This window comes from Thalassophryne amazonica, chromosome 22 (genome assembly GCF_902500255.1).
Source record: "Thalassophryne amazonica chromosome 22, fThaAma1.1, whole genome shotgun sequence".
NCBI lineage: Eukaryota > Metazoa > Chordata > Actinopteri > Batrachoidiformes > Batrachoididae > Thalassophryne > Thalassophryne amazonica.
This window is the reverse complement of record NC_047124.1, coordinates 22,799,823-22,822,757: the sequence shown is the minus strand read 5'-3', so window position 1 is coordinate 22,822,757 and position 22,935 is coordinate 22,799,823. Positions and strand designations below refer to the sequence as shown.

Here is a 22,935-nt window from a genome sequence, read left to right as displayed (position 1 = left end):
AAATAATCCATTTGCCTCACAAACTTCACTTCTTTCAAATGCTGGAAACTGTAAATGAGAAAAATGCTTCATAAAATGTCACACTGTTTCAAAATGCTCTAAACACTAAATGAAATATGTTTCTTTCAGAACATGATTTATTTTTTAAAAAACACTTGAAATGGTTGAATTCATGGATGACAGTAATAGAATTGCTTCAAATGATTATACAGCTTCTAAATGTGTAAGAGAAAATTAACCAATTTCATCACCAAATGATTCACTTGTTAAAGATTTCAGAAGAGAAAATAAATAAAAAATTAAAGTGTAAATAAACCAATAAAAAAATTACACAGTTTCAAAATGTTTGAAATACTAAACACATTTCTGTGGAAACTGGTTAATTGTTCTCAAAACTGAATGAAGCAATTGCTTCAAATATTGATCCACTGATTTGAAATGTTCAAAAGAATAAATTAACCAATTGCAAAACATTCACTTTGTGAAAATGTTCATAACATGGAATAACTTAACATTAAATTAAACAATAACTTCAGAAATTGATCAACTGCAAAATGATGCATCATTATGAAATACTTGAAATAATAAATTAAGAACTTTTGTCAGAAACGTTTTCCATTTTTTAAATGATTGAGACCATAAAAACATTACTTGACAAAAATGTTTTGAAGACTGACGTCGTTGAAATGTTTGAAACACACATTTATTAACATTTTTTTGAAACATTAGCAGTACATCAACCAATTACTTCACAAATGATCCATGTTTAACTTTTGAAAATAATGTATATTACTTCAGAAAATTATTCACTGCTTCTCAATAAAAAAACAAAACAAAAAAAACTCAAACAAAAACAAAACTCAATTTGCTTCAGAAAATTCTGCAGTTTTGAAACAGCTGGAACAGCAAATGAAATAATTGATTCATATAATAACTCACTGGTTTGAATACTGCAAAGCAACTCATTACCGGACTCAAATGTAAAAATGTTATAATTCACTGCTTCTAAATGCATAGAAAACAAATTGGGTTCAGAAAATTAGGCAATTTTGAAACAACTGCAAAAGAAAATGAAAGTTGTTTCATATAATAACTCACTGTTTTGTAAGAACTGAAACACAAAGATTTACTTCAGAAACTCTTTTGTTGCCTTAGAACACTCCAACAAGTAAATGAAACAATTGCTTCAGATAATGATTCAGTGTTTCAAAATATTATAAAAACATGATGGATGCTTCCACTGGAGAGAGCCATGAAAAACACGAATGTCTAGCGCCGCCCGTATGAAGTAGCACTGCACTGCGTTCAGCTGTTATTCAGTATCTCTTTCCGGAAATTACAAATAATTTTAATCGTCACTGCGTATGACACTAACAGAATAACCAATAACTTTGCAGTGTCCTGGGAGCGCCGCTGCTCTGATCTCATTATTACCAGACACTTGGGCCCTGAGGGAGCCAAAATGGCTGGGAAGTCCCCCCCCCTTAAGTATTCCACCAGGGCCGGAACCACTACACAGGTTCCGTCCCTCTGATCCCGGGAGCTAAAGAGCTTCTCCTCTCTGACTCATCGTATCTCAAACAGAGGGTAGTGAGGACTCGCTCGCCCGGCTGCCGCACCTCTGAGCTTTCTTTAATTCCCTTGCTCTGTCAGAGTTCTATGTTAATCCAGCAAGCGACGGCCCCCGCGGGGGCTTCCACGTGTCTGCACGCGCTCAAACCCGTGCTTTAACCTTGTGTAATCTTGGCGACCTTGGACTGAACGGAAGCCATCAAGGAGACGCTCCCGATCGGTTCTGAATTGAAGCGGTACGCGGCGGCCGCCGTGACCCGGACGCCCCTATGCCACCTGTAAACAAGGACTACAACTATTTCAATTTTAGTGTTTTTGCTCAGTGGAATGAGCAGAAAGGTGACTCTGGTAAACGTTAGGGGTGGGAGCAGAAGCCGGCGTGATCATCACCCTCAACACAATCATCATTAGCCGGTGAAGATAATTGGCGCCGCATGGGTCCCTGCATTTGGGCATCTCGTCTGCATTATTCATTCATCGTCTATTTTTCTCTCTCTCACATTCTCCCGTTCCCTCTCTCGACCCTCGGCCAGGCGCCGGGCCTTAGGAGCCGGACTCATCTATTATAGATGGGTAATTGTTTATTAAATGCAGACCTGACCCTCTTATGCCGATTACCCGTGTGCCGCGCACCGGTGTAGCTTGCGTTTTTCCATATTCTGGAAGATCTGACGGTTCCCCTGTCGAGAATGTGAGGCCGATTGCCATTGCTAAGCGTCAACATCCCAGGAAAGGAGGTGGAGCGGGAAAAAAAGAGAGCTAGAAAAGACGAAGGAGCCGGCAGGGAGGAGGATGATGAAAAATAAAGCCAATGCCCGTGTGGCCACCACCGTCAGCTCAGGCCGGAGAAGTGTCTCTCGCCTGCTCCTCCATGGTTTGGTTGATAGAGGCGAAGACAAAGGCTGAGCTAAAGAGACGCTTTGCCTCTCATTACACCGCCTCCTAATCTACCTCTGCCCTATCCTGGGCAATCCCTGCTCCAGGCGTTTGGAGGCTAAAGCTTCAAACTCGGCAGTTTGTCCAAAGCGGATTCATTACCTTAGACAGCGCTTTTGCTAAAATGTCACATTTAAAACTCAGCCGTCAGCCACAGCCGGGCCGAGGCGAACACTAGAGGTCAGTGTTGGAGCAGAGTTCGGAGTTCTCTTTCACCGGAAACTGAGCCAGAAAGCAGACGCTGACGTTACAAAAGATAGGAGAGGCTGGAAAAATCATTCAAGGCAATGGAAATGAATCAAAATGAAATGATTAAGTTCGGTTAATTACTCTGTGGCTTAGTCAAATCAGCTTAATTTATATCAAAATCATTATTTTAGCCAGAATGGCAGATTCTCCTGGAAGATATTTAACATTTAACAACACGTGCTTAAAGCAGTAAAGTAGCACCGGGCAAATGGATTAGATCTAATACACGCACCACTCGTATGGCGACAAAAATAAATGTGTCGTTAGAAATTATAACACGGGGGGGGGGGGGGGGCTTGCAGGATCAACGTGAAGCCGCAGATGGCTCGACGAAGACGAGGGTGGTGGTTTTGACATGTTTCTTTGTCACCGTTCGAGTATTTATACCGCTAAACGACAGTCCTGATAAATACCAACTTCTTGTTCGGGGAGACGGTTACAGCAGCTCTGTCATACTGAGAAACGAGTCAAAACACGCAACGTGGCGAAGAAAGGCTCGGATGTGAGCTGCCGGGCGGCGATATGATGTAGCGATCTGCGTGATGGCGGTGACTGGCTGGGTTGAGAGTGATTAACATGGGGTGTTAATTAGAGGGTCTTTGGGAGCAAATCTAACAACTGCAAATCTTGGCCTCCTTCTTCGTCACTCTTCTTTGAATGAATTTGACAACTAATGAAGGGAAGAGTCCTTTAAAATTAAAAGAAAGTACTTCAGAAAATTATGCAATGCTTTGAAATCGTTCAAACAATAAACCAAACGCATTTACTAAAAGAAAACAAATAAAACATTTGGGAACAAGTTTTGCAGTGTTCAAAATAGCACACGAACATTGACAAAATCGAATTGTTGCTTCAAAATGCTTGAAACACTAGTATTATACAATTGCTTCAGGAACAGTTTCAAAACACTCAAATGAAGCAGTGCCTTCAGATGAGTCATCTTTTTGAACTGTTCAAAAGAGTAAATAAATCCATTTCAAAATTCACTTCTTTGACAAATTAGAAATAGGAAACAAAATGAGAAGGAACACAACTGCATTAAAAAAAGATTGCCTGAAAACACCCAAAACAAATGAAACAATTGCACTACAAAGTGACACATTGCTTTCTTAAATGTGACTTCATTCTGGAATTATTCATGGTTTTAAAATAATATTAATAATAAAAATAAAAATAAAACAAAAAACATTCACTTTTACGAAAAATTTGAAATAAATAAGGTACTTGGGTGACTTGGTGGCTTTGTGGTTAGCACTGTAGCCTCCCAGCAAAAAGGACACATGTTCGCTTCCAGCGTGGTTTTTTCTGTGTGGACTTTGCGTGTTCTTCCTGTATTTGTGTGGGTTCCTGGCCGATGCTTTGGCTTCCTTTCACTTTCAAAGACATGCAGGTTAGGTGAGTGTGAATGGCATCCTGTCCGCCGAATCGCTCCTGAAATAGGCTCCAGCCCCACTGTGACTCTTAACTCTAATAAGCTGGTTTAAAAAATGAACACATTTAAAAATAGTCAAATAATAACATGCTTTGCAATACCTGAACCACGTTTCCTAAAATGAATTGATTATTTTCTTTTTCAAATGAATCAATTGTTTCAGAAGAGTTACTGTTTTAAATGATCTGAAACACTAAAACAATAGATTTGCTTAAAAGCTATTTTTTTAAACAGTCAAAACAGTAAATAAAACAATTACTTTATAAAAAGTGATTCACTGTTTTGAATATTTCAAAACAGTAAAGTAAGTTGAAAAGAAACACGAAAATAAAATAAAATAAAAGAAACACTGCTTCAAAGGTTGTTTCAAGACGCTTAAACATTAAAAGGAACAATTACCTCAGAAAACCTTTGAAACACTTGACAGAGTTCCTTCACAAAATCATTCACGTTTTCAAAAATATTCTAAACTGTAAATTAAACTACTGCTACATATGATTTATTTTGTTGAAAAGTTTGAAATACTAAATGAGAAGCATATGCTTCTGAAAATTGCTGTTTCAAAATAATCAAAACAATTAGTGAAACAATTACATTAAGAATGGATTCACTGCATTTAAATACTTTAACCAGATTTCCTTCAGAAAATTTTTAATTGTCAAAATATTCAGAGAAGTAAATGAAAGAATTGCGTCCAATTCACTATTTTGAAAAGTCTGACATATTTTTAAAAATGCATTTGTTCGAATACTTTAAGCACTCAAAACAGTAAACAACACATTTGCTTCAAAAACTATTTCACAGTACTTTAAACTCCAAAAATGAACAATTACATCAGAAAATGTTTCAATGTTTTGAAATGCTTGAAAGTGATGTCTTTTTAAAAAATGTGTTTTCTAAATACACAGTTCAGTATAGGAAACAATTGCTTCAGATGATTCACTCTATTGAAAGGCTTGAAACACTAAAGCATTTGCTTCAGAAACACACTGCTTCAAAACACTCAAAACCAAATGATACAATTGATGATGCATCATTTTGAAAGTTTTGAAAAACTAAATGAAAAGCATTTGCTTCAGAAAGAAATTGTTTTGAAATATTTTTTGAAACACTCAAAATAATAAATGAAACAGAACTTTGTTTTGACAATTCATGCTTTATAATCTTTAAAAACGCATGAAATGCATTTATTTCAGAATATTACTGCTTAATAAATTAAACTTTTGCTTCAGATAACAATTCTCTGTTTTGAAATGTTTAAAACAGTAAATGATGTTCATTAGTGGTTCGTCTGAAGGGGATGTGTGGTGATCGACACAGTCGCACATAAACACACTGCACAGTTCTAGTTTGAATGAATTTGTCAATTAGTGCAGAGGAAAATTATTTTAATTGGACATCTTAACGTGTTAGGTTTAATCAAAGTGAAAGAAACACAAAAAAGGAAAACATCTCCACAAACAAAAACATAAAATGAAAATTCAAAGAACTTTAGATGAATACTACCCATATTATGACACATATTAGTATATAATGAAGTGCAAATATTTGTACATGAATTTTATACTGTATTTGAAATCACTTAATCATCAATGCCAAGATTCAGATCAATGACAATGAAACTGTGGCTGAGAAAATGATCCAATGGGACATATTGGGTTTTCCCAATTAAATATCTGAAAGACTTAAAAATAGCCAGACATAATTACTATATAAAATAATACACAGTAAATTTGGCAGAGTTAAAGTGACTCTGTGGTAAATACACACTGTAAGGCCTCATTCCAAATAGTGTTTAACCAAGTTCATCAAATTTAAAAGAGTTTATTTATACTATGATTGCACTGATTTAAGACAGAGTTGATGCAAAACTATCTGGAATTTGACCATATGCACGCACTGGAGAGTCAATTTAACTCTGCAAAAACATTTACTGTGTTGGTAAGGTAACACATAATGAACAAAATCAAACAAAGAAACAAACAAGTCAACAACTCCAACAATGGTTTTGAGTTGATTTAACTCTATTTTGAATGGAATCATGTATACTGACTACAGAGTCAATTTTAACTCAGCAAGAATTTACTGTGCCTTAAGTGCAGTACACAGAGGATGGAGACAAACAAAGAAACAAAAACCAGTGAGCAATAATAACAACAGGCGTACTCATCGCCTCACCAAGGTGCTACAGGCCCTTAACTCATGTAAACCACAGATGAACCACTTCCGAAATGAAGCAGTAGTGTTTCACTTGCTTTCTGACAAAGTCAACCTCCTTTTATCCTCCTTTTAATCTAACTTTATTACACGGGTTTAACTTTGACTTAGTTTTTTTGGGGGGGGGTTTCTACGAGTTCTGGGTTCTCATAAAACCCAGAATAACAGACCTACAGGTTGAAATTTTAATATGTCGCAGTGTAAACGTGGGGGTTCCCACAAACGGTCAGCATGTCAAGCTCAGATGGTCAAGGTGTAAAAGAATAATTAAACTAATAAATGACACTAAACATTCAACATACAATTTATTCACAGTACAAAACATTAACTAAATAAGACATATTAGCGCTTCACTTGCTTTCTGGCAATGTCAATCTCCTTTTATTGGTCTCCATTTTCATATTTGTAAAACACATTTTGGGTTCACCTTTTAATCTGGTATTTAAAGTTGGGATGCACAGCTAAAACTTTGCTTTGATATTTGCTAATCTGCTAAATGAAAAGTTAGCCACAAACGGATCAACCGGTAAAACATTTACCGCTAACTTTATTACATGAGCTTAACATTGGCTTTTTTTTTTTTGGCTCTAAAAACAAAACAAAAACAAGCAAACCAGATCTACAGAGTTGAAATTTTAATATGTTGTAGCATAAACATGGGGGTTCACACAAAGGGTTAGCATGTCAAGCTGAGATGACGATCATAATGTACAGAAGTCATTAATGGTAAATAAATGGACTGCATTTATATAGCGCTTTTCCATCTGCATCAAACGCTCAAAGCACTTTACAATAATGCCTCGCATTCACCTTGATGTGAGGGTGCTGCCATACAAGGTACTCACTGCACACCGGGAGCAACTAGGGGTTTGAGGACCTTGCCCAAGGGCCCTTAGTGATTTTCCGATCAGGCTGGGATTTGAACCGAGGATCCCCTGGTCTCAAGCCTAACACTTTAACCACTAGATCATCACCTCCCCTAATTAACTGAACAAATGAAAGTAGTTTACATACAACTTACAGATTATTCATAGTTGTGTTGATTTTGCTTTATGCATAAGTGTAAAAGCTACAACAGTAACAAACGTATGAGTTTTAACATTTACAAACATTTCTTGACTGTTAAGCTTTATTTTTTTTTAAGTGTTAGCCGACTTCAAGTTAGCTGAGCTAAATATCGTCGAAGCTAACTGGTCTGCGAATGGTTTTCAAAGTTAGCTGAGAAGCTAATCCTCCAAGGAAAGTGAGCACCTCCAGTGTGGTCCATTAGTATATTGATGAAATATCACATTTTAAATTTAAAATCATATTCTGACCTACAAGTGTATCTCAATAGATAGTGAAATACTGCTGATGTAGTAAGCAGCTGTTTTTTTGGATATTTGGGGAGTTAGGTGGTCGACAAGATTTGTTTTCTTTTTTATTAAGTGGTCCTTGGTTTGAAAACAATTCACAAACATAGGTTTAAGGGCAATAAAAAAGTAAATGCATAATTTTGAAATCTAAAAACCAACAGCATCTGCCAGTGTAACTCTAGTGGTAGATTTCCCATAATGCCGCTGAGTTGATTAGACTGAGTGGTTGAGTGTGTTAAAAGGGAGGTGGGAGTGAGTTAGCAAATCAAACTGCCCCTTTTCCCAGAACTTATTTGTTCCAATGCCATGCGCCCCACTGGGTTGGCATCCGCGGCTCTCTTAACGCCTCCCTGTGACCGATGAACTGCATCCGCGTCAATCGGCTTATCTGTTGTTCTGCCATTGGTAAACAACGCCGCAGCTGTTGGCAGCTAGCGCTAGGCTAGGATTAGCCGTGCCGGGTGAAGTCTTTTCAAAGAGTTAGCACCGAACAGTTTACAGGCCCCTCCGCCCACCGAGTGGAACAAATACAAATGTAATTAAGGAGAGATGAGAAGGTGGAGGAGGCGTAGCTAGACAGGGATGCTAACGTTTGCACTCAAATACACATAAACTCCTTTTTGTTATTACCTTTAATACCCACAGAGGGCAAAATACCTCCTTTTTCCCCACATTATGGAATTTGTCAAGTTCAGTTGGAGCTGTCATAGCTAGAACAGTGTGCGCTAATGTGTGTAATCTGCTTTGCAACACATAAATTATGATGGATATTGGTGTGCCGCCATGCTTCCAGGGTTTTTTCGCGAGCCTGCAGGGGAATCAGTCTTTTCTTGTTAGGCAACCTGTTTAGTAAATAATGATCCACTTTGAGCCCGGCTGATGCGGTATAATGTGATGCGTGTGTGTGCGCGTGCAAGGATCAACACGACTAGATCAAAAAACACTTACGCACAGGTTGGAATTCAATCATGCCAACGTCGTGTGAATGCGCCACATCACCTAGAACGCTAAACCGCGTCTGATGGTGCTACGAGCCCACGTGTAAAAACTATTAATAATACCATCTCCAACCTTCCTTTTCTCTCAAAAATTCTTGAAAGGGTAGTTGTAAAACAGCTAACTGATCATCTGCAGAGGAATGGTCTATTTGAAGAGTTTCAGTCAGGTTTTAGAATTCATCATAGTACAGAAACAGCATTAGTGAAGGTTACAAATGATCTTCTTATGGCCTCGGACAGTGGACTCATCTCTGTGCTTGTTCTGTTAGACCTCAGTGCTGCTTTTGATACTGTTGACCATAAAATTTTATTACAGAGATTAGAGCATGCCATAGGTATTAAAGGCACTGCGCTGCGGTGGTTTGAATCATATTTGTCTAATAGATTACAATTTGTTCATGTAAATGGGGAATCTTCTTCACAGACTAAAGTTAATTATGGAGTTCCACAAGGTTCTGTGCTAGGACCAATTTTATTCACTTTATATATGCTTCCCTTAGGCAGTATTATTAGACGGTATTGCTTAAATTTTCATTGTTACGCAGATGATACCCAGCTTTATCTATCCATGAAGCCAGAGGACACACACCAATTAGCTAAACTGCAGGATTGTCTTACAGACATAAAGACATGGATGACCTCTAATTTCCTGCTTTTAAACTCAGATAAAACTGAAGTTATTGTACTTGGCCCCACAAATCTTAGAAACATGGTGTCTAACCAGATCCTTACTCTGGATGGCATTACCCTGACCTCTAGTAATACTGTGAGAAATCTTGGAGTCATTTTTGATCAGGATATGTCATTCAAAGCGCATATTAAACAAATATGTAGGACTGCTTTTTTGCATTTACGCAATATCTCTAAAATCAGAAAGGTCTTGTCTCAGAGTGATGCTGAAAAACTAATTCATGCATTTATTTCCTCTAGGCTGGACTATTGTAATTCATTATTATCAGGTTGTCCTAAAAGTTCCCTAAAAAGCCTTCAGTTAATTCAAAATGCTGCAGCTAGAGTGCTGACGGGGACTAGAAGGAGAGAGCATATCTCACCCATATTGGCCTCTCTTCATTGGCTTCCTGTTAATTCTAGAATAGAATTTAAAATTCTTCTTCTTACTTATAAGGTTTTGAATAATCAGGTCCCATCTTATCTTAGGGACCTCGTAGTACCATATCACCCCAATAGAGCGCTTCGCTCTCAGACTGCAGGCTTACTTGTAGTTCCTAGGGTTTGTAAGAGTAGAATGGGAGGCAGAGCCTTCAGCTTTCAGGCTCCTCTCCTGTGGAACCAGCTCCCAATTCAGATCAGGGAGACAGACACCCTCTCTACTTTTAAGATTAGGCTTAAAACTTTCCTTTTTGCTAAAGCTTATAGTTAGGGCTGGATCAGGTGACCCTGAACCATCCCTTAGTTATGCTGCTATAGACGTAGACTGCTGGGGGGTTCCCATGATGCACTGTTTCTTTCTCTTTTTGCTCTGTATGCACCACTCTGCATTTAATCATTAGTGATCGATCTCTGCTCCCCCTCCACAGCATGTCTTTTTCCTGGTTCTCTCCCTCAGCCCCAACCAGTCCCAGCAGAAGACTGCCCCTCCCTGAGCCTGGTTCTGCTGGAGGTTTCTTCCTGTTAAAAGGGAGTTTTTCCTTCCCACTGTAGCCAAGTGCTTGCTCACAGGGGGTCGTTTTGACCGTTGGGGTTTTACATCATTATTGTATGGCCTTGCCTTACAATATAAAGCGCCTTGGGGCAACTGTTTGTTGTGATTTGGCGCTATATAAAAAAAAAATTGATTGATTGATTGACCAGCGATGTGTGAAAGTATTTTCAGAGCTGTCTGAAATAACAGAAGCAGACAGATAAATATTTAGATTTTGCACTGATATTTACAACGATGCCTCATATAGTACACGTATGCCACCTCTCCCTCTAATGTCATCTGCCTTTTATGGGGCCCACTATTGCAATCCAGACTGAAATAATCTACTATGGATCAAGACTAAGATCCGGTCTTCCAATATATTTGGGGACCTGACCCATCAGTGTTGAACTTATATCTCTGGGACATTCACCTTTGAGATCCAGAGACACCTAGGAAGAGTTTATGGATTCATAAGGTTTGGCGATGTTGATGTCTTTGCAAGAGAATGAAGGTCCAAGTCTTTAGGGTTTTGGTGTTTCCTGTCTTAATGTATGCTTGTGAAACTTGGGCATTACTTGGTGACTGAAGGCATCAACTGGATGTCTTTTGTACTAGATCTCTCTGGAGGATCCTTGGGTACTGTTGGAATGACTGTGCTTCAAACAAACGGTAACTCGGGCAGACTGACATTTATGCCATGTTATGGCATTTTGGCCATGTGGTGCATTTCCCTAGATGGTACCCAGAATGCAGGTGCCACAGATTAGAGGACCCCCGCAGCTGGAGAAAGCCAAGAAGATGCCCACATTTCACCCGGTCACAGCAGATACGCAGATGTTAGTTTGAAGAGGTAGGAATGGACGGGTTGTATGCCTAGGTGGATGACATCCATGACCCAAGGTGATTCCGTAGTGTGGTGGGTGTGGCCCCAGTGGATACTCTCAGACCTGACCTAGTAAGTATTCCCCTTTTCCTGACTTAGTAGAAGAAGAGAGCACTGTGTCCAGCTGGCGCCGGTGCTTATTTCTAGATTCCGCATCGCAAAGCTGATGAGGCTCTATGACTTCTGCTGGGCAGGATGCCAGTCCACAGGTTAGTTCCCCAGCCAAGGCTGGTTCCCAATTACTGACCATACAGAAGAAGAATCTTGTCCAAGGACACAGACAGGTTGCATGACTTGGAATTCAACCCAGGTCTTCATGGCACATTTGCCTGTTTATATGTTATATGTATATTAAAAAAGAAAAATGCTACTAGCGGTACATGTTAACCATACAACCATTTTTTGAAGATAGCACATCAGACACACTATGTTGATCGAATAACATCCGGCCTAAATAATATCCGGAACGTGGAGATTTTGAGAAAACCTCACTGGAGGTATTGTATACACAGTTGACTGACACATAAGGCTAGTTTTCAGAGAATAAGACGAACAGAGAAACCATCCAAAGAAATAATAAGTAGCTGGAAAGCACAATTTGAAAAAAAGTTATTTGCACTTTTCTGTCAACGGACGTCTGAAGTCTGGGTTGCCCTGTGAGCTACTTCCTCCCAGGTGGAGTGGTTCTTAGGAAATTGAAGCCCTTTGGGAAGTGCTGCAGATCACACGGAGATCCCTGTTGGATCGCCACTACACTACTCTTCATTCAGTCAGTAAGTCAGTCCGTCAGCAGTACAGAGAAGAGGGTAGCAGACAGGTAGTGGGGCCCTTCACTTTTTAGTGTCAGCATAAAAACCTTTAGCTGCACTGGGACTCGCTCACACAAACACACACCTCTCTGTCTGTTCCGTACATCTTTGTTTCGTTTTGCACAGCGAGCGTTGGAAAGGGACCGTAGAGATTTTGGCGGCTTAATCTCACATCGGGACAGACACCCCTGGATATTCTATTTACCCCATGCAAGCTACTCCCCGATGTCCCATAAAGCCTCTCGCCTCTGAACTAAGCTAGTCAGGGTTAAAGCTCCCCAGCGACTGCAGACTGAGTACCTACCCTGTGTGTGTGTGTGTGTTCACCGGTGTGTTTGTGTGCATCTGTCTATGAGAAGGCACCGTGAAGTCCACCCCCCCACCCGTAGCTCTCTGGTGTAATGGCTTTATTTATGAAGTAGCACCAGCGGTAACAGGCAGGCAATAACGGAAGAGATAGTGCAGCAAAGCTGCGCGGCCCACAGCAAAGCGACGCCTTTTAAAAGATTGATACTGTTTGATGAATGGGAGCTCATCGTGTCAGTGAAGAACAGGAGAGATGCAGTAAATACTGCTGTTGGACAGCCACAAGGAACCGTGGTTATGTACAGTAACTTATAGTTTAACAAATACAAAAGTTTTAAAGTCAAATAATACTGCTACTGCTACTATTACTGTCCCCATCAAATACATATTCTGCTAGTTTTTATGCTTGTAGCCAACAAGGTCAAAATTTGGGCCCAATGCTAAAATATCGTGAGGAACTGGTTACGAATACACCTATGGTTACTATTAAAGCCTAATATTATACAAATAATGAATGTTTATGAGTTCAATGGTACGAATAATTAATTTGGTGAAAGATGGAACGTCATCGTACGTTCCATCTTTCACCAAATTACAAGTTCCTTCCATTGAAAGAATGAAAAAAACATTCATTATTTGTTTTATATAATGGCAAAAATAAATCCTTGTCATTTTGATATTTGATTAATTTATAAACAACAGAAAAGGGACTTACATTGTGGCGTTGCACTGGTACACAAACTTTAAATAGAGTCCAAAATTGTTCTCAGTCAACTTGCAAAAAACAATCTTGACATTATAGTCCGTGATGCCATTGTTGTGCAGAATTCAGCACAGACTGCTGTCTGCTTTCCTCACTCTGCGAAAAACCACCAGAAATTTGACCAGCTTTTCATCCTAACAGCTCTTCAAACCTCCAGATGGCTAACAGCGTTAGAAGAATTAGCACTGTCAATTAGCTCCTTCAACTCGTCCTCTGCCAGCAAAACAAACTCCGCCACGTTTAGCTAAACGCCACTCTGGTAGCGTGAGCGTGCGTGGTGTATGGGGTGTGCAATAGCACATTTCATATAGCACCAAAATTGCGCGCTAAAAAGAACTATTGCACGGTAAATGAAACACAGTGGAAATGGTACAAATAATCTATATCACGTGACATACAACCACCAATCAAATGACAAGGATCTACTCAGTTGTTATATAAGAATTCATTAGAAGTCAAACTCAAGGTCATAGCCGTATCACGCAAACAGTTGGAGATAATACTGATTATGTAGAAAGTGGAACATTTGTTGATCTGATTGACTCATTTTGGTTGATTTACACCAAACTTGATGTGTGGATGACTTGTTTTGACAAAGATCAATGGGGTGAGAGGTCAAAATTTGGATTTTTGACCCAGATCTCAACCAACGTTGGCAACTTGGGTTGATTCTGGATTTATCCAGGAAAGAACAAATTTACGCAGTTAATGTGTGATGGAGATTTTGAACATTTCAAAATTTTCTTTGCGCACTTGCACGAAGCTACACACAGTTTACAATGAGTTTGAGACGAGTTTATGCTTGTGCATGGCAGAGTACGTGCAAGTGTGCAGATCAAAGTTGTGCTTACATTAGCATGAGCTGAATGAGTGCCTCCATTGTGAGCAATGGGACTGATAAAGTACTTCTAAAACATACTTAACGTTACAAGTGTACTTAGAAAAGGCTTACTGCAAATTTTTAGGTAGTTTTACACATTGTCTGGAAAAAAAAAGGACAGTCTAAATCTCTGTGGGTTTTGAGTTTTTCCACTGGACAGACTAAGTAATTACGTAACATATAACAGACACACAGATTTCGGCCCCAGAGAATTATTATGGTCTGTATTTATGACTAAAACAACAGAGTGTGGGCGTCTCAGATGTGTCCTCTCAGTAAACTGCTCATTTGTTAGCGTAGATATTTTACTGGATGTCCCATAATCCTCCCCCAATGTCCCATCTTGTTTTGCCAGGTGGCCGGGGTGTAGGTTCTCGCCTGCTTCAACAGACTGTTTTGATCCAAAGAAGCTGGTGTGGGACGTGATATCGGTTTAGTCTGAGAAATCAACTTGTACAAACAAACACCTCCCTGGCTCTGCAGTGTGCCGCATACCAGCGCAACTGCCAGTCATTAAAATTGCAGTACCTACAGCCTGACCCAACGTCCTGCAAAAGAAGTTCTCAGGCCACAAAATAAACAACACGGGCCTGGGGCATCGTTATTCATTATTACAGATGATACGGCTGAAGCTGGGTCAGTTTATGAAGCGCACCTGTAGATTTGCACCCTCAAAAAAAGATCAATGGAGCAGTAGAGTGCACTCTATGCGACCCACCTCTCCTGGGAGACGTTCAAGTGCTTTCCACAGTTGTAGCAGATTGTGCGTGCTGGAATTGTTTGGTGACACGTCCTCAAGAAATGGAAAATGGATGGTATTTCTATAGGGCTTTTCCATCTGGTGCAGATGCTTCAAGGGCTGTACAATCACGCCTCAGTTTATACTCACACACCGATTGTGCTCAACTGCACATCGGCACCAATTCTTGGCTGTTCATTGCCCGCTAATGCCCAACCCTGCTCTAGACATCACTGCCACAAACGGAATTATTTTCTGAGCCACTGGACATGCATGCGTGTAACATTAAAAATATTTAAAAATTAACAGCGTGATTAAATTTAACGACCAACAGATGGCATCACCACCTTGTTAGTGGAAGGGGTAGACAGCCTCAGCCCCAGTGAGCAGAAGCAAAAGGGGAAAAGAAGTAAAGTGCGGCATCACATCACTTAAATTTTTGCTGTACACGATAAATCTTTGATCAAGACCACATATAACCATCCTAGCAATTTTAACATTTCCTGAATCCAGTCAGCATTACGCAGGGAACCTACTGCTGGTGTTAGCTGCCTTGCACGGTCTGGGTGATACGAGTTATTGCAGCACACGTGTCGACTTCAGGTGAACAGCGACACTATTGCTCTGATTTTGAATTTTCTCATGTAAAAAGAAAGCTCTGGGGAAAAAAATGACCATAAAGAGACCATAAAACCAACCCGAGCATCAAGGCGCTACAACCAAGTGAGTCCCAACCTCCAGTGCTGAAAAATGAAACCCACACAGAAGTGGCAAAGCGTGCAGTTCCTGCATTGGCCACTTGTGGTTGACACCAAAACCAAATCACTATCTATAGATGCTCATGGTAAAATCGGCCCTTAAAGTTACTTCCCACATTCATGACAACTACAGGGGCTGACTTTTTACATAGCATAACTTTAAGATATTTTAAGCTATGAAATTATGAATAATTAGGGGCACGTTCCATTTAATTGACAAGTAGTATGTGCCAGCGAGTCCAGGCAGGCACCCGCTAGCTGCTATCAGAGGCCACTCGAAGTGGCTGCTAGCGGCTGTGGACTTGTACTTGTTTGTCCTTTCTGAGCACTTTATTCCATCTGAGATATTATGACTAGCTGTGTGGTTATTTGTACTGACAGACCATTTAAGAAGTCTGTGCTCCAATATTTCTATTTTGTGAAATTTTAGCATTACTTATTTGTATGTTAGTGCCATTAGCACGAATTACCATGTAGTGATAGCTTGGGGACATTAGCTCCACTGTAGTTACTGACTCCATATGCATACTGTCATTTTTACTACCCACACTCAATCCACCCATTATGAAAACTACCACCCAGCCTTCAAACAAATACATATCAAACAACTGAACCAATATTCATCTGTTAGCTTTAGCTTGTTTGGGTTTTTTTTTTGGGTCACATTGTGCTTGCCAGTACTCCACCTCTTTACCCATTTATGGGTAGATCAGGAATTAAATAGAGTCAGGCACTGCTAAGGTGGCACTATTTGGAATTGCCCCATTTGAACTGAAAACCAGATCTTTAGAAAACCTATGGGAAACATCATGTAGGGTTTTTGCAATATGTAAACAGTCTATGACTACAACACTGGTCAGAACTGTGAATGACAACTTCTTGTAGTCCTGCATCTTGAATGCCCAAGAGGATGTTCCAGACTATGACAAATTTTTAGTATCCAATTACAAAGCTCTGAAATACAGAAAGGTTGGCATGTTGCAAGTAAAACAGAGTTCAAGTAGCGGCGGATTTGAGGTTACTATGACGACTGGAAGTAGCTCTCTGTTCTTTTTGCATATGCGTTAGCTTGACTACTTGCGGTAGCTGGTAGCTCTCTGATAGCAAATTAATAAGTTTTCTGTACTTGTTACTATGCAACTGAAACTTTTTTTGCTTTCATAAATCATGTTTTAAAACTGTTTTTTTTTTTTTGACAGGAAGCAGGTAGTTTAATTAATTTGCCAATTTGTAATTTTTGCTGAATCAGTTTTTAGGTGAGCCGTGCTAGCTAACATTAATTCAGGCAAACCTTATTTTGTTAGCAGTAAGTCTGTTCAGAATTTCTGTTATCGTATTTAAATTTAGCCATTTGAAACCAGTTAGCATTGTTAAGTCCTGTCTACAGAAATTCCTCAGCTACGCCACTACGGCAGAAACATAGCTCCATTTCCGGTTAGCGTAGCAGCTCTTTTGACCCCCCAATGTCGTATTCATTACCGTGAAAACGATAAAGTAAGATCTTAACTTGTGAATGATCTAACTTAAGCAAAACTTGTCGTTTTCCAAACATATTAGCTTCATGTTGTCAGTCATTTCAATGCATAGCTGTCAGACGGATGACAAAAGTGCTGCGTTAAGCACCTCTAGAGTGTCACAGTGGTTGAAGTTAACTTGTAGGCCTCCTAGGCACTTCTCCCCAGAGTACCGAATAGTTGCAAAGTAAGGAATTGCTTTTGTGTCGACGGACGGGAAACTTAAAGCCACTCTGGTCGTCTGCGAGGGCTTGAAGCTCGAAGACACCTCGGTGCGCTCTTAGGCGGTAAAGAAAGAAAGCAAGAACGCACAGAGAGGGCGGAGAGGAACCTAAACACGGAGGGAGAAGTGGGGAAAAAGGCATATAACGTGCAAGATGGAAGAGAGTGTGTATGTGTGCAAATTAATGTGGATGTGTTCGAAAGGGTGAGAGGCAGGGGGTGGGGGGTGGGCACTTTGGCTTGTTTTCCTTGGCACACCTGACCGGAGAAGCAGCCACGAACAGGAAGGTCTAAAAGTTAATTACATCAGCTGTCCGAGCCAAAATAAATGTCAGGCCCTGATGGACGATGCAACACCTCGATTCCTCTCGCTCTCCTCTCAGCAGGCACTTCACCTGATTTAAGTTAGGCGAGCGCCAACGGGTGAAATTCTACTCAAAATATCAGAGAGTTAGTGAAATATACATTCTCTCCGCTTATGCTCTCCACATTGGCTGTGCAGATGTTTGGATAAGGCTTAACACTGTAAGGTCTGGAGAGGAAAACTTCAAGTGCAACTCATTCTGGCCTTTCTCCTAAATGCCGTATAGGCAAAAAAAAAAAAGTCTTGTTTTTGTCCATTTTGTAGCTCATATTGACAGTTTCTCTTAAAAGAGCTGCAATCAGGTCGATAAGTATTGGGGCGGTGATGTCATTTTGCATAATGTTGCTGCTGTGCACTGCCACAGTGGAGTTAAACTGGAGCAGATAATGGAAAAATCATGCATTTGGTGGTACGAGCACCAAATCTGGCGTGGTGATTCTCATGATATGACTCAGCATATCTGGTGAATTGGCCAATTGAAAATTCAAAATGGCAACCATTTTCCAAGATGGATACTTAAATGACCTATCGAAAATCAGTTTTTGCACAGAAATGCTCCTATTTGATCAATTAAAATGATATTGATGTCAAATTCCATTTAGTTATGTTTTATTACATCCACCAAGGACATAAGCAAATTGGCATTTATATATTTATATGCCTGTCTGTCTGTTATCTGGATTGCGTCAAAACTACTGCACGGATTTTGACAAAAGTTTCACCACAGATAGATGTTAGGCCATGAAAGAATCCATTAAATTTTGGAGGTGATCCAGATCTGGATTCTGGATCAAGATTTCACTTTATATAGGCTTTGAAGGATTACTGTTCGCAGGATTATGTCAAAACTACTGCACAGATGTTGATGAAATTTTCCATACAGACACATATTAGGCCATGAAAGTATCCATTAAATTTTGGAGGTGATCCAGATCTGGATTCTGGATCAAGAATTCACTTTATATTCACTTTGAAGGATTAAATCAAAACTACTCCACGGATTCTCACCAAATTTGGGCCACAGATACATATTAGGCCATGCAAGACTCCACTGAATTTTGGAGGTGATCTGGATCCAGATTCTGGATCAAGATTTTACTTTATATAGGCTTTGTGGGATTATGTCAAAATTACTTCATGGATTCTCACCAAATTTGCACCACAGATAGATATTAGGGGACAGAAGACTCCACTGAATTTTGGAGGTCATCTGGATCCAGACTGGCAGACGCCAGAAATCTCTGATTGCTCGTGTTTTGCTATTTATGATATTTATTATTTGCTTATCTGCCATATTACGGTGAAGTTTATTACGTTGAACGTTATTGGCTTCCACATAGCACGTTTTGAAAGTGTTCATCTCTTGAAACTACTGCATGTGCGCCTACTACAAGGTACTAAGTAGAGGTGGGCAGATCGATCCTAATATCGATACCAGTGCTGGTATTGATATTGAACGATCCTCGTGTAAAAAGATTGATTCTCAAGCTTTTTTCTCTCCCGCACGCACTGACTGCTGCGCACGCAGATTCATCAAAGTCTACTCTCTGTAAGAGTAGCGCTGTGTCACACAACACGGAGCAGTGCATCCTTATATTGTGGTTTGTCAGCCCTCTACCTGTGATATTTTTTAAACAAAAATGTTGATTGTGATAATAAAGTATTTTGTTGTCACGTACAATGTTTGGCACAATTCTATCCTAGGTCTTTTGGATCCTTTGGATCTATGAAGCTTAAATATGAAAAAGTATCGGTATCGATATCGGCGATACTGGGCCTGTATTTACTTGGTATCGGATCAATACCAAAACCCCGGTATCGCCCACCTATATTACTAAGTGTTGAATATCTTGTGTTGTAATTTTTAATATTTGCAAACAACATGGACAAATGGCACAGAGTGTCATATTGTTGTTGGAACATGAACAATTAAATCTGGCATGCCTGAAAATGTAGTTTGCCAGCAAGATCACACAAATCAAATAAGAAATGACATTTTTATGAGAAAAATGATTTTGGGGTCAATTTAGCGACTATCATGAAATTATGCTGCAAAACACATTCATTGTAATAGGAACATTTCAATGCAAAAATTATTTTTTTCAGTAGGTCATTTTGGTGACCATCTGGGATTTTCACGTGGCCTATTGCTCAAATCTGTTAAGTAACGTCTTGGGAATCATTGTGCCAAATGTGGTGCGTGCATTTGCACGATTTTGCTATCAAATTGATATTATCTGCTTCACTGCTTGTACTGTAGACTTTCGGGAAATATGTCTGGGGTCAGCAGTTCTCAAATACTGAGTGAGTGTGTAAGAAGAAGACTGGTGAGGGTAGCCACCAAGTGAGTTGTTCTCGGCGAAGCCCTGACAGGTGGTGCAACAATCAAATGTTGCATTGTGCATATTTTATCCAATCACTGCCAGAGAAGCCTATAACTCCTTCAGAGGTTCCTGGGTGTCTTGGTGGCTTCCCTCACTAGTCTCCTACTTGTGCACTCAGATATTGAGAACTCCCTACTTCGGATAAATTTACCACAGAGTACCCCACTGTATCCATCTACTGGCTTGTGTAAAGAAAGCTGTAAAAGAGATGATGTGCTATAACTATAATGCTCATATGTAGTTTGTCCAATTACATACGAGGTTGTGTATGTAGAATGTAATTCCTAAATGGTTACTGAAATATATTTTCTCAAACTCCTTGACTTATGGCCCAGTGGTGTAGAGAAGCAAACTTACGTACGGACCAGACTGTATGTTCAGGAACCGGGCCTGGGTGCCTTTCTCCAAAAGCGCTGCTCTTCCACTTTCTTGCCCCTTCCTTAAACTTAATATCACACAGCACCTCGGGTGTCCTTCTGTCACTAATCTCACCCCACCGGCCTTCCCTCCTGCAATGCTGAACCTCGGCAGCTCACGCAGTCCGAAAGAGCCCCGACAACAATCCAACCCCGGGCCTCCACATCATTTGACCTCCAGCAGTGTGGACTTGTTATCTTCTGTTCCAGTGTGATGATCCTTTGCACCTCTGGTCAGCATTTATAAGCAAATACAGAAAGAGGAAGCTCCAATACTCACACCTTGATAACACACTCTAATAAAGTGGTCATAACTTTGAGGAATACTGTTACCCAAGGTCATCAAATATGGCCATCGTGTATTGCTAAGGCTTTTCATTCGTCCGTCTGTCAATCAGTTTGTCTGTGCTCAGCATAAGTCCAGTCCTATTACTGCCAGACTCTTGAAATTCACAGGGAACATTTGTGGGACACAGAACCTTGGACAAATTCAAAGATGGCTAATCTTGAAGTATTTTTAAGGAGCTAAAAAAAAAAAAAAAAAAAAAAATCACATTCTTTTTCAATCTGATCAGTTGTTTTATTTTTTTTTTGGGAGTGATGCTGGTGACAGCCAATCAGAGTAGAGCTGCACCGTGACGTCAGTCGCTGGCCTCTTCAAAACTGTTTTGTTTTGTGTGTTTATGTACATGTTTCTCATATATTATGTTAAAAGCTAGCAAGAAATAAACACTTCTAAAACTGAAAACACTTTTTGGAATCTAATAACACCTGTGAACTTATTTACAAGACATTTCGCTGAGGTTAGCATGGTGACTTCACTTCCTGGTGTAGCTACTTACTAACAGCTTTGTTTCTGGTATATTATGTAAAAGCTAGCAAAAAATAAACACTTCTAAAACCCAAAATGCTGTTTTTGTAACCTGATAACACCTCTGGGGTCATTTACAAGACATTCGCTGAGGTAAGCATGTTGACTTCACTTCCTTGTGTAGCTACTTACTAACAGCTTTGTTTCTGGTATATAATGTAAAAGCTAGCGAGAAGTAAACACTTGTAAAACTGAAAACACTGTTTTTGGAACCTAATAACACTTCTGGAGTAATTTACAAGACATTTTGTGGATGTTAGCTTGCATGCTAACTTTTGCATGCAAACTCAAAGCTAAATTCCTATGGAGTTAAATTTATCTCATTAGTAACTACAAATGCACAAAGGGTGATGAACAAATGATTATTTGATTTGAACACGTACAAATTGTATATAAGACAATAACATGTTAATAATTAATTAAACAACTGCAAATTATAAAGAACACAATGCTCATATGGCCGAGGGTATTTTAGCATTGCATTATATTTTTATATCTACCACAGCACATTGGATTTGAAACTAATGTACGTGTTCTTTAAGTGCAGAATTTCAGCTTTGAGTTTAATTCTGTCCATGTTTTGGAAATGGTGGTATGTTAACAGCAGGCTTTGAATGTGATGCTTCATTTTTACGTGAACTGGTGCAGTTGCACAGTCGGTTGGCTCCAGTGTTGCTATATTTGGTGACTTTTTGACATTCCATAGTGACTAAAAATCATAACTAGGGACGAGCGTCAAATCCTGTGATTTTTATTCCACACAAACTGGTTGCTTCGTATCGATAGTTGAATATCATAAAATCACAAAAATTGAATACATGAATAAATAAATAAATAGACAAAATACAAAACAAAACAAAATTGCTGCTATACAGTCAACGTCCATCTTCCCCACCTCTATTCCATCAAAAAAGAAAAAAAAATAAACAAGAAAACAAAGCAACCCAAGCTTCAAGAGAAAAGGATGCCATTCAGCGTTCTGCCATGTGAAAATTCCACATGACTACATCGTCGTCACATATTCTAGCCACTTCTAGCGGCATATTAGAGAACCAACGGTGAGTTCTGCCTCTGCTATTTGATGGCCAGATCAGCAATATTTATGCTAAATATGATATAGTGTTTTCCAGATAAAGAAATTCTTTTACAACAGTTGGCCAGATCAAGAACAAACTACAGGTGTTATGCAGTTTAGGGTGGTCTGTATTTTTATTTAATACTCTAATACTCTAACCCCCTGAATAGGTTCAAATTAATGAGAAAACACGTTGTATAAAATTTTGTTTGTATAAATAAATTTTTAGAGGTAATTTTATGCAATGTAACACTATACAAACTAAAGCTTGAAAATCACCTGTGGAGGCCATCTTGAATTTCTAAGTGAGTGCCAGGAGGAACCCTTCTGCTGCTCACAGGTGATTCAAGCTTTAGTTAGTATAGTGTTATACAGCAAAAAACAGCAAAATTTAAATGCTTTTGAGCTACCTCTAAAAATGTATTTATACAAACAAAAGTTTACACAGCCTGTTTTCTCATGAACTGGAACCTATTCAGGGGGTGAAAGTAGTAAATTTAAAAACTTTGCAAAGTAAGGACCACCTTAATGCAAATGAATAAATTGG

General features: G+C 39.4%; 1 long non-coding RNA gene across 1 annotated transcript; it reads right to left on the bottom strand.

The window, feature by feature from the left end:
• Positions 1-1,619: 1,619 nt before the first annotated feature.
• LOC117504094 lies at positions 1,620-22,709 on the bottom strand. The gene is made up of 4 exons (XR_004558722.1): positions 22,642-22,709; positions 19,766-19,768; positions 16,394-16,404; positions 1,620-1,630 (listed from the first exon to the last, which is right to left on the bottom strand). It is a non-coding gene; the product is annotated as an uncharacterized LOC117504094 (long non-coding RNA).
• Positions 22,710-22,935: the final 226 nt, after the last annotated feature.